General features: G+C 41.7%; 1 pseudogene; it reads left to right on the top strand.

The window, feature by feature from the left end:
• Positions 1–531: 531 nt before the first annotated feature.
• Positions 532–9,787, top strand: part of LOC122604319 — a 101,221-nt pseudogene continuing 91,965 nt past the window's right edge.

Genomic DNA, 9,787 nt, shown 5'->3' with positions numbered 1-9,787 from the left:
TGATAGTGAATATCATTTTAAGAAAAGATTAATTTTGTCAACGTGATTGATATCGGTTGGTGGTACCACGTTATTGTCACATAGGTTCAATTGATAATTTGAAGTCAATAAAACTGATTGTTAGAAGAATTGTCTTTGCCTTGGTGGTACCGGTTTGGGTAATTTAACTAGCAGTTAGGTGATTCGGTATTTTGATCACGGGTGGTGGTACCACGTGAGCATCTTAATCTTGTCACGATTATCTTTAAACTCTAGAGAATTTTTTCTTAATTAAATGCAATCACATTTGAAGTCAAGGGAAGTTAAGGTGGATGACTTTTAATTATATTGTCTGAAGTTCTTTACAAATTTATGCAATTATTTTGCAAACCAATTTTACTTTAATTGTCAAGAGGATTTTCGAAGCAACACCCGTTTTCCAAACCATTTCATAAGCAACTAGTCATTTCCAATCCCTGAGAACGAACTCAGACTTATCTCTTAACTATATTACAAACGATCGGGTCCGGGACATGGAGATGTTGTTGATGCATGGAGATGTTGAGAAATTGTCCGGGACATGAGTTAACTAACGAGAAGTATGTGGAATTATTCTTTGATGGTTTGAATAAGGGTTCTAAAAGAGAGATGGGGTATGCTTTCGGTGGAAGTTTTAGCAAGATCACTCCAAATGAAGGTTATGACATTTTGGAGCGTATGGTGAAAGATAATGCAGCCATGGATGATAAAAGATTTTTGAAGAATGAGGGCCGATTTAAGCAAAGTAAGGTTGCAAGAGCAGATGGAAGCAACAGTTCTAATGCCATTGATGAGATACAAGCTTTGTCTGCACGAATAGATAAAAGTTTTGCTAATCAAGAATCTCGGTTTGGATATCTTGAACGTGATGTGAAGGTCCTTGCTGATGGGTGTGATCACTGTGGAGAGACACACTATTCTGAAGAGTGTCCCAACCGGGGATCTGAAGATGTTAGTTTTGTGCAGAATCATCAAGGAGGTTTTCAGAGAAGCACCGGTTTTCAGAACCGGTCATCAGGTAACAATTCTTATAACTCTTCTTTTCCTGCTAATACTTCTCGTTTTTCTGGTAACAGGTGGCAAAGGAACAATTATCAAAGTCGGCCACAGTAGCAGGAGACTCAACAAAGCCAAGGATCGGGTTCTTCCTCTTCTACTACCGATCCTAATGCTGAGTTGAGAGAAATGATGAAGCAAATGATGAGCAATCAGATGGAGACAAACACAAGTATCCAGAATATAAGGGAGGATACTAGGCAGTTGAGTGAGAGGCTAGATAGGATTAATGGTAAAGTGGAGATCAATGCCAAAAATCAGGATATCAATTTTAAGGATCTTGAAAGTAGGATTGCTGCTATCACTAGGCCCCAGGGTGCTTTGCCTATACACTCAGCAGAATCCGAAGCAGAATCAAGGGTCTAACAATGCTCAGAAGTACACTCCACCGCCTGTTCGTCAAGAGCAAGCGAAGGCCATTACTACTCGTACAAGTAGATCCTATGCCCCTCCTCCTAATCCTAATGATATTGTTTCAGATGTGCAGGATACAGGAAATGAAGAACCTGAAGATGTTGATGAGGAGATTGTGATGGAAGATCAACCGACTGTGAAGACTCCGTTTTTCTCCACCAAAACCAGCTGTGACACCCGAGGCTAAGCCATATAAGCCTAAGGTTCCATTTCCACAGCGGTTCAGGAAAGCTAAGCTGAAGGAACAGTATGATAAGTTTGTCAATATGATTAAAAATGTTCACATTAATGTTCCTTTAGTTGATTTGATACAGGGAATGATAAACTATGCCAAGTTTATTAAGGAACTTGTGACGGATAAAGGAAAGATGGATGGGGTGAATGCAACTTATTTGAATGCCGAGTGTTCTGCTATCTTGCAGAACCAATAGATTCTACCCAAGCTTGAGGATCCAGGGAGTTTCCTTATCACTTGTTTTATTCGTTCTTTGACTTGTAAGGCACTTGCCGATTTAGGTGCTAGTATAAACTTGATGCCTTACTCGGTATGGAGTAAGTTGGCTTCCGGAATTTTGAGACCTACTCGCATGACTATTCGTTTAGCTGACCATTCTTTTCAGTACCCCATTGGGATTGCTGAAAACATGTCTGTCCAAGTAGGTCATATAGTTTTTCTTGTTGATTTTGTGATCCTCGAAATGGAGGAAGATACTAAGTTACCTTTTATTTTAGGTAGACCATTCCTTAACACCGCGGATGCTATCATCCGTGTGAAAGATAAGGAAATCTCTTTGGGTGTGGGTACTGATAGAATTGTGTTTAATGTTGAAAGGTCTATTAAGCATTCTTACTCTAATGATGAGTCTTGTTTCAGGATTGATGTCATTGATGATGCTTTGGATCAAGAATTTGAAGAATTGATGGAGACAGAGGTTGATGAGGAGCTCACTTGTTTAGGAGCTAGTGATATTGATGATGATGAGTTGTTTGCAGAGGTTATGGCATTGAGTTTGGATGTGACACCTCCAGAGGATGAGAGCTTTGAAAAAGTAGTTGCTGATGGAAGCTCAAGGGTACCAAATTTTGTTGATGTACCCCCTACTGACCTGGAGCTTAAGCCATTGCCTGCCCACTTGGAGTATGCTTACTTGGCAGGTAAATCCTCTCTACCAGTTGTTATCTCGTCTTCACTCTCGAGTGACGAGAAAAATCTTCTTTTGGCCGTGCTCAAAGCTCATAAGCGGGCTTTTGCTTGGAAGACTACCGACATTCCAGGTATTAGTCCAGATTTTTGCATGCATAAGATAGATTTTGTTGATGATGTTAAGCCCGTTGTCCAGCGACAAAGAAGGCTTAACCCTAATATGAAGGAGGTAGTTAAGAAAGAAGTAATTAAACTATTAGATGCAGGGATCATTTTCCCGATTGCAGATAGTTCATGGGTAAGTCCCGTCCACTGTGTTCCCAAAAAGGGGGGCATGACGGTAATTGAAAATGAAAACAATGAACTTTTGGCTACTAGAACGGTTACGGGTTGGCGGGTTTGTATTGATTACCGTAAACTTAATGATGCCACCCGTAAGGATCATTTTCCCCTCCCATTCATTGATCAAATGTTGGAAAGATTAGCAGGCAATGAATATTTTTGTTTCTTAGATGAATTTTCAAGGTACTTTCAAATACCCAATGATGCAAAAGACCAGGAGAAGACTACATTCACAAGCCCCTTTGGTACTTTCGCTTACCGGCGAATGCCCTTTGGTTTGTGCAATTCCCCGGGCACCTTCTAAAGGTGCATGATAGCTATTTTCCAGTACATGCTTGAAATCTCAATGGAGGTTTTCATGGATGATTTCTCGGTATTTGGGGATTCTTTTAGGTCTTGCTTGCATAATTTAGATAAGATGTTGACTAGGTGTGAAAGGGCTTATCTTGTTTTGAACTGGGAGAAATGTCACTTCTTGGTGACCGAGGGGATTGTTCTAGGTCATGAAGTGTCTAGGGCCGGGATAGAAGTTGATAGGGCCAAAATTGATGTAATAGCTAAGTTACCCCCGCCTTCCAATGTGAAAGGGGTACGTAGTTTCCTTGGCCATGCCGGTTTCTATCGTAGATTCATTAAGGATTTTTATATGATTACTCGTCCGATGACCCACTTGTTGGAAAAGGACGTTCCTTTTGTTTTGATGAATCTTGTTTAAGTGCTTTTCAGGTGTTGAAGGAGAAGTTGACTAATTCTCCCATTATGGTTGGACCGGACTGGAATTTACCATTTGAGTTGATGTGCGATGCAAGTGACTATGTCGTTGGAGTCGTGCTTGGGCAAAGGGATGATAAGCATTTCAAGCTTATTTACTATGCTAGAAAAACTTTGAATCCCGCCCAGCAAAATTACACTACTACAGAGAAGGAGTTGCTTGCGGTAGTCTTTGCATTCGATAAGTTTAGGTCATATCTAGTATTGAGTAAAACTGTTGTTTTCACTGACCATTCTGCTTTGAAGTATTTGTTTTCTAAGCAAGATGCAAAGCCTAGACTTATTCGATGGTTTTTGTTGTTGCAAGAGTTTGATATCGAAATCAAAGATAAGAAAGGTGCCGAGAATTTAGCAGCTGATCACTTGAGCCGGTTGGAGGATCTAAACCGGGAGGAGCTTCAAGATGGGGAGATTAAGGATAACTTCCCCGATCAATATTTAAATGTCATTTCTAACTCTGATGAAGGTCCTTGGTTTGCTGATATTGCTAATTATTTGGTTGCAGGTGAAATACCAAATGATTTCTCGGGTCAACAAAAGAAGAAGCTCATATCGGATGCTAAGCACTATTTGTGGGATAACCCATATCTGTTTCGTACTTGTGCAGATGGTATGGTGAGAAGATGTGTCGCGGGAGCTAAAACTAGGGAGATATTGGATACTTGTCATTACGGGCCAACTAGAGGTCACTATGGTCCGTCGGTTACAGATAAAAAGGTTTTTGATGCAGGTTTCTATTGGCCTACAATTTTCAAAGAGGCTCAAACATTGGTCGAAACCTGTGACATTTGCCAAAGACAAGGAAGCGTCACTAGACGGGATGAAATACCTCAGCAAGGAATTCAGGTATGTGAAGTATTTGATATTTGGGGCATAGACTTCATGGGACCATTCCCACCATCTAACAAGTTTCAGTATATTCTAGTTGTTGTTGACTACGTGTCTAAGTGGGCCGAAGCCAAGGCTTTGCCTACAAACGACGCAAGGCTAGTCATTGAACTTTTGAAGTAGTTATTTAGTGGATTTGGTTGCCCTAGAGCCTTAATTAGTAACCGTGGAACACATTTCGCTAATCATCAACTAGATAAGGTTCTCAAAAAGTATGGTGTTTGTCATCATTTTTCAACCTCTTATCACCCACAGACCAGTGGTCAAGTGGAGAATACCAACAGGGCATTGAAAAGAATTTTAGAGAAAACAGTCAAGGATAACCGCAAGGTTTGGTCAAAAAAGCTAGATGACGCCTTGTGGGCATTTAGAACCGCGTTTAAGACGCCGATTGGCACTACGCCATACAAGTTGCTCTATGGTAAGACTTGTCATTTACCGATTGAATTAGAGCATAAGGCGTATTGGGCGTTGAGAAATTTGAACCTAGACATGATGGAGGCCGGTGAACATAGGTTGTTGCAACTACATGAGCTCGATGAACTTAGGTTGGGTGCATATGAAAACTCAAGACTTTATAAAGAGAAAACCAAAGTTTACCATGACAAAAGGATCTGTAGAAAGGACTTTAAGGTTGGAGCAAAAGTTTTGCTATTTTTATCGAAATTTAAAATTAAACAACCAAAGTTAACTTCTACGTGGATAGGTCCTTTTGTGATTAAACATGTGTATCCGTCCGGTTATGTTGAACTTTTTATAAGGGATGGAAATGGGTCTTTCATTGTCAATGGTCATAGGTTAAAGTTGTATTTGGAAGAAGAGCAGGAGGAGGGGATGGTTGAAGAAATCCCCATTTTTGATTCAGAAGCTTGAATATGATGATCGAGTCTAGCTCACGACTCGTAAATAAATTAAGCTCTTTTCGGGAGGTAACCCGTGTTTAATTTTGTTTTGTCAAATTTGATTTTCATTTTGTTAGATAGTTTTACTTTGTTTTGTCAAGAATGTGCAGGTTCAAATGTGGTGTGAAGCGGATTGAGGTAAGTTTGTGTTTAAAAACAAAAAAACGAAAATTTTTTTCTGGAAAAGTCCCCCACTGCGCCGCAGTGGGGGTGGTCACCTTGACTGCGGCGCAATCCATTTCCTCGTCCAATATTGATCATCACCCCACTACGCTGCAGTGGGGGTGTGAAGAGTCGACTGCGCTGCAGTCCAAAAGCTCGGCATCACTCGCATTAAGCCTCACTGCGCCGCAGTGAGGAAGGCCTTAGCCCACTGCGCCGCAGTGGGCAAGTTGACTGGTCATAGAGGGGAGCGGGGGTTTAAAGTAAAAAAAGGAAAGAGGGAGTTGTTTTCACCACAAACTCAAATCTCAAACTCTCTTATCCCTTTCTCTAAAAAGGCAAAAACGAAAATTTTTCAAAAACCTCCAAGGACTCCGAAAATCACCCTCTAATCCACCAACATCTTGCACTTTTCTTTCTCTATTATCTTAGCTTTTCATCTTTCAATCACTACCATGGGAAAGAATGTAAGTTTCCTTGTTTATTTTCCTTTTAACATTTTAACTTTGATTTCTTGATTTTTAAGGTTTAATTGTTAAATTGTTTGGTGGGTTTCGTCAATTAAGGGGTATAGATGCTAATGTGATGTTTAATTTCACGAATCTAACACTTGTTCATCCGGATTTGAGTCGAAATCAAACCTAGGGTTTCAAAAAAATTAGGGCTTTTTGATGAACAAGTGTGGGGGAGGTTAATGGAAGAATTTGTAGTGTTAAATTGCTGAAAGATTGCTATTCAGTTGGTTTGTTGCCTCCCTTAATCTGGAAATTCATGATGAACACCAAGAACATGCCCAGAATCACTATCCCACTACGCCGCAGTGGTGAGGGGTCTAGCTCACTGCGCCACAGTGGGTGGCTTGTGACCCGCACGTGTTTAGAACTTCACTGCGCCATAGTGAGGGTTGCCTCAGACCACTGCGCCACAGTGGTAATCCTCGACCCACAGTGACTTTTGCCTCACTGCGCCTACACTTAAGTTCTGGCCAAGACAACAAGGGAGGCGGTTGAAGCGCCTACACTTAAGTTCTGGCCCAGGCAATTGAATGAGAAACACACGTGGCTTGAGTTCAGCAGGTTGAAACAACCCCATAAGAACAACTTCCTTAATAAGTTGTACTCCATCCATAAGGAGGTGGTTTGCCCTCCCAGGTATCTTGCTTCTACTGCGGCTCAACATTTCGGCATTCAAGCCGATATTAATGGATGGTTCAGAATAGAGGCTCAAGTGGGTGATCGGTTGGTTGTCAGTGACATGTGGCATAACGTGTTTAATAACCGGGAACCTGTATATAGGGAGCTATGTTTAGAGTTTTATTCAACTTTGAAGGTTACAAAAGAGTTGAATAAAGTTAAGGATATTTTTGAGGAGAGATGTGTGACCTTCTATTGTGGAGGTGTTGCTAGGAAGATTTCTATAGCCCAGTTCGGCTATTATAGTGGTATGTATACGTTGGATTAATTGAAGAGTAGTGAGTTTAGGAGTTTGTTGAGGCAGGGGTTGTATGTTAAGCAGGCTTTTGATGGTGAGTCCATTCCGCAATATTGGACTCGTATTACTGGTGGTGAAGCTTGGCCATCTGGGGGGTCGGGTAGTGTTTCAAAGATCAGGAGTGTTAGGTTGAGGATGCTCCATCGCATGATTGTTACATTTCTGGTACAGCGGTCCACTCACTGGGACAAGGCGTACCAGACTGATCTTTGGTTAATGAAGCTGTTTTCAGAGGGGGCGCCTAGGAAGTTTGCTTTGGCCCCCATTGTTGTTCTTGACAGGATGTGGAACCACTCCGACTCGGAGTTGGTATTGGGGCATTTCGTCACGATGATTTATCGGCGTATGGGTATCTTTGATACGTATGAGTGCCAGACCAATCTTTCTCCCCCGATTTTTCAGGAGACATTGAGTGAGGCTGAGTTGGTTAGGGCCAAGATTGTTAAGAAGATGACGCAGACTGAGAACTCTAGACTGTTTGATGACATTGGGTTTATTGCACCGCCTCCCCTTGTAAAGGAAGCTGAGGACGTGGAGATGAGGGATGCTCCACAGGAGCAACCTAGGAGCGGGCTCATGCAGGTATAGACTTGACCCCTTTGAGCACCCAGCTCCAGCAGATCTATGAGGGGCAGCAGGCCAGCCGCCAGGCTTTTGATGACTATCAGTGGCGTATGGATCAAGAGGTGACATGGTTAGGGTCGCAGCAGGCCCATACTAACTACACTCATGATTATTACCAGCCGATGTGGCAGGCCCAGTATACAGGGACGGAGTTTGTGAGGCCTGACCCGATTCCATGCTTTAGCCCACCACCTATCCGTGTTCCACCTTATCGACAGGATGGTGGTTCTTACTTCTTCACGCCATCCCAGATGTCCCCACGGCCCCATGACTTGGGAGGATCTCCCCGAGGGCCAGTTCAGTTTGGTCGATATATAGGTGGCGATGCTGGGATTTCCTCTTCCATGCCTAGTTTCTTTGCAAGTGCCAGCTCGGGGTTCGCGGATTTTGCTGGAGGCTCTGGAGGATTTGCTGCTGGTGGTTCTGGAAAGGCAGATGATCAGCCGGGAGGCGGCTATGGCGGTTCAGGTTCAGGAGGCACGCCAGAGCAGGCCACTAGCTGGGTGGATGATCTCTTTGGCCCACCTGGTGCTCCTTATGGCTATCATGGGCAGCAGCAGTGATGACAGTGATGATGATGACCTCCATCCGGTACTGTGGGATGGGGTCATATGTTGATTGATATTCACTCATTTTGGTAGATGGATGACTATACTAGATACATTATTTCTTATCTTCTTTCTTTATTTCTGTTGATATCCACCCTACGGGGTGATGAAACATTGTATTTGGTTATTTTTCTTTTTCTTTTGGTTGTTGCATGAACAGTAGGTATAAGTATTGCTTTGAATTCCTATGGTTTGTTTTGATGCAATATGGGCAGGTTGTTACATTTGATGGCTATAGCGCAACTCAAGTGTGGGGGGAACCCCTTGGATTCTCTTCTCATCTATTCTCTGGCATCAGTGTGTTGATTGTGTGATGGTGTGCGTATGCTGGCAGTAAGTTCAACGCCATATTTGTTATTACTATGTTTGATGCACACACAACTCCCGCACCTTCCGTTTTGGTTCAAGTTGTTTATCCTGCCAACCAAAGTGTCCTTCCTATTTTGGAAGTGCCATTTGTGACACAGGTTCGATAACTTGTTTCAAAACGGAATGTGTCCTTATTCCGGTATGTGCTCTTATTTTTCTATGTCGCTTACCCCTATTTACTTTTGTTTGACTGAATATGGACATTAAGGGCATTGTCCATCTTCAGTGTGGGGGGGTGGCAAATAGGTTTAAGCTACCGGGTTTATCATTTTTGTTGTTTTGACATTGAGGTTTCTATCAGTTTTGTTGATATGTCCATCTCGTAGGCCTTTAGATTCTATCTAGGGGTATGAGTTTCTATTTTGAACTCTTAACTGTGATGTGCATGTTTAAAACTGGTGATATTAATTTGGCGAAATAATAGAAATTGATATGAATTTTAAAACTTGAGTTGAACTTGTCCTTATGGTAAATTGCTTTTGACACTTAATTGATTACTTATTAAGAAATTTTACTACAAAATGTTTCCTTGACAAAAATTTTAATTGGCGAAGTGTGTCCTGAACGGTTATTTGGCTAGTCCTTCGGGATTGATAACATTACTTGCATACTCATATATGTCCAAAACACCCAATTGTGAGATTTCATCATTTCATATATAGTGTGTTAGGTGACGGTCTTGGTTTGTTTGCCTCGTAAATATGTCCCTCTCTTAGGCTCTTGGATTTATTCAGGAGTAAGGATTTTCATTCTGATGCCCTGTACTAAGATGTGTGTGTTTGAGGTATTTCTAAGCCATTTCCGGGTTCTTTTCTTGATAAGAGTATACCGGTGATGTGGTGATTCTAGAACTTGGCCTGGTGATCGTGTCGAGTACATTGGATGACAAATTGGCATTTAGGTTTGACCATACTTTTTATTTCTTTCTTTTCATTTTTTTCTTTTGTATATCCATATCCCTAGTATACAACCTTATACATATACTTGTCTATATTCAC

This window comes from Erigeron canadensis, chromosome 6, assembly GCF_010389155.1.
Source record: "Erigeron canadensis isolate Cc75 chromosome 6, C_canadensis_v1, whole genome shotgun sequence".
Lineage (NCBI taxonomy): Eukaryota > Viridiplantae > Streptophyta > Magnoliopsida > Asterales > Asteraceae > Erigeron > Erigeron canadensis.
Note: the sequence above shows the minus strand (reverse complement) of the source record. Positions and strands in the feature narration are given on the sequence as shown.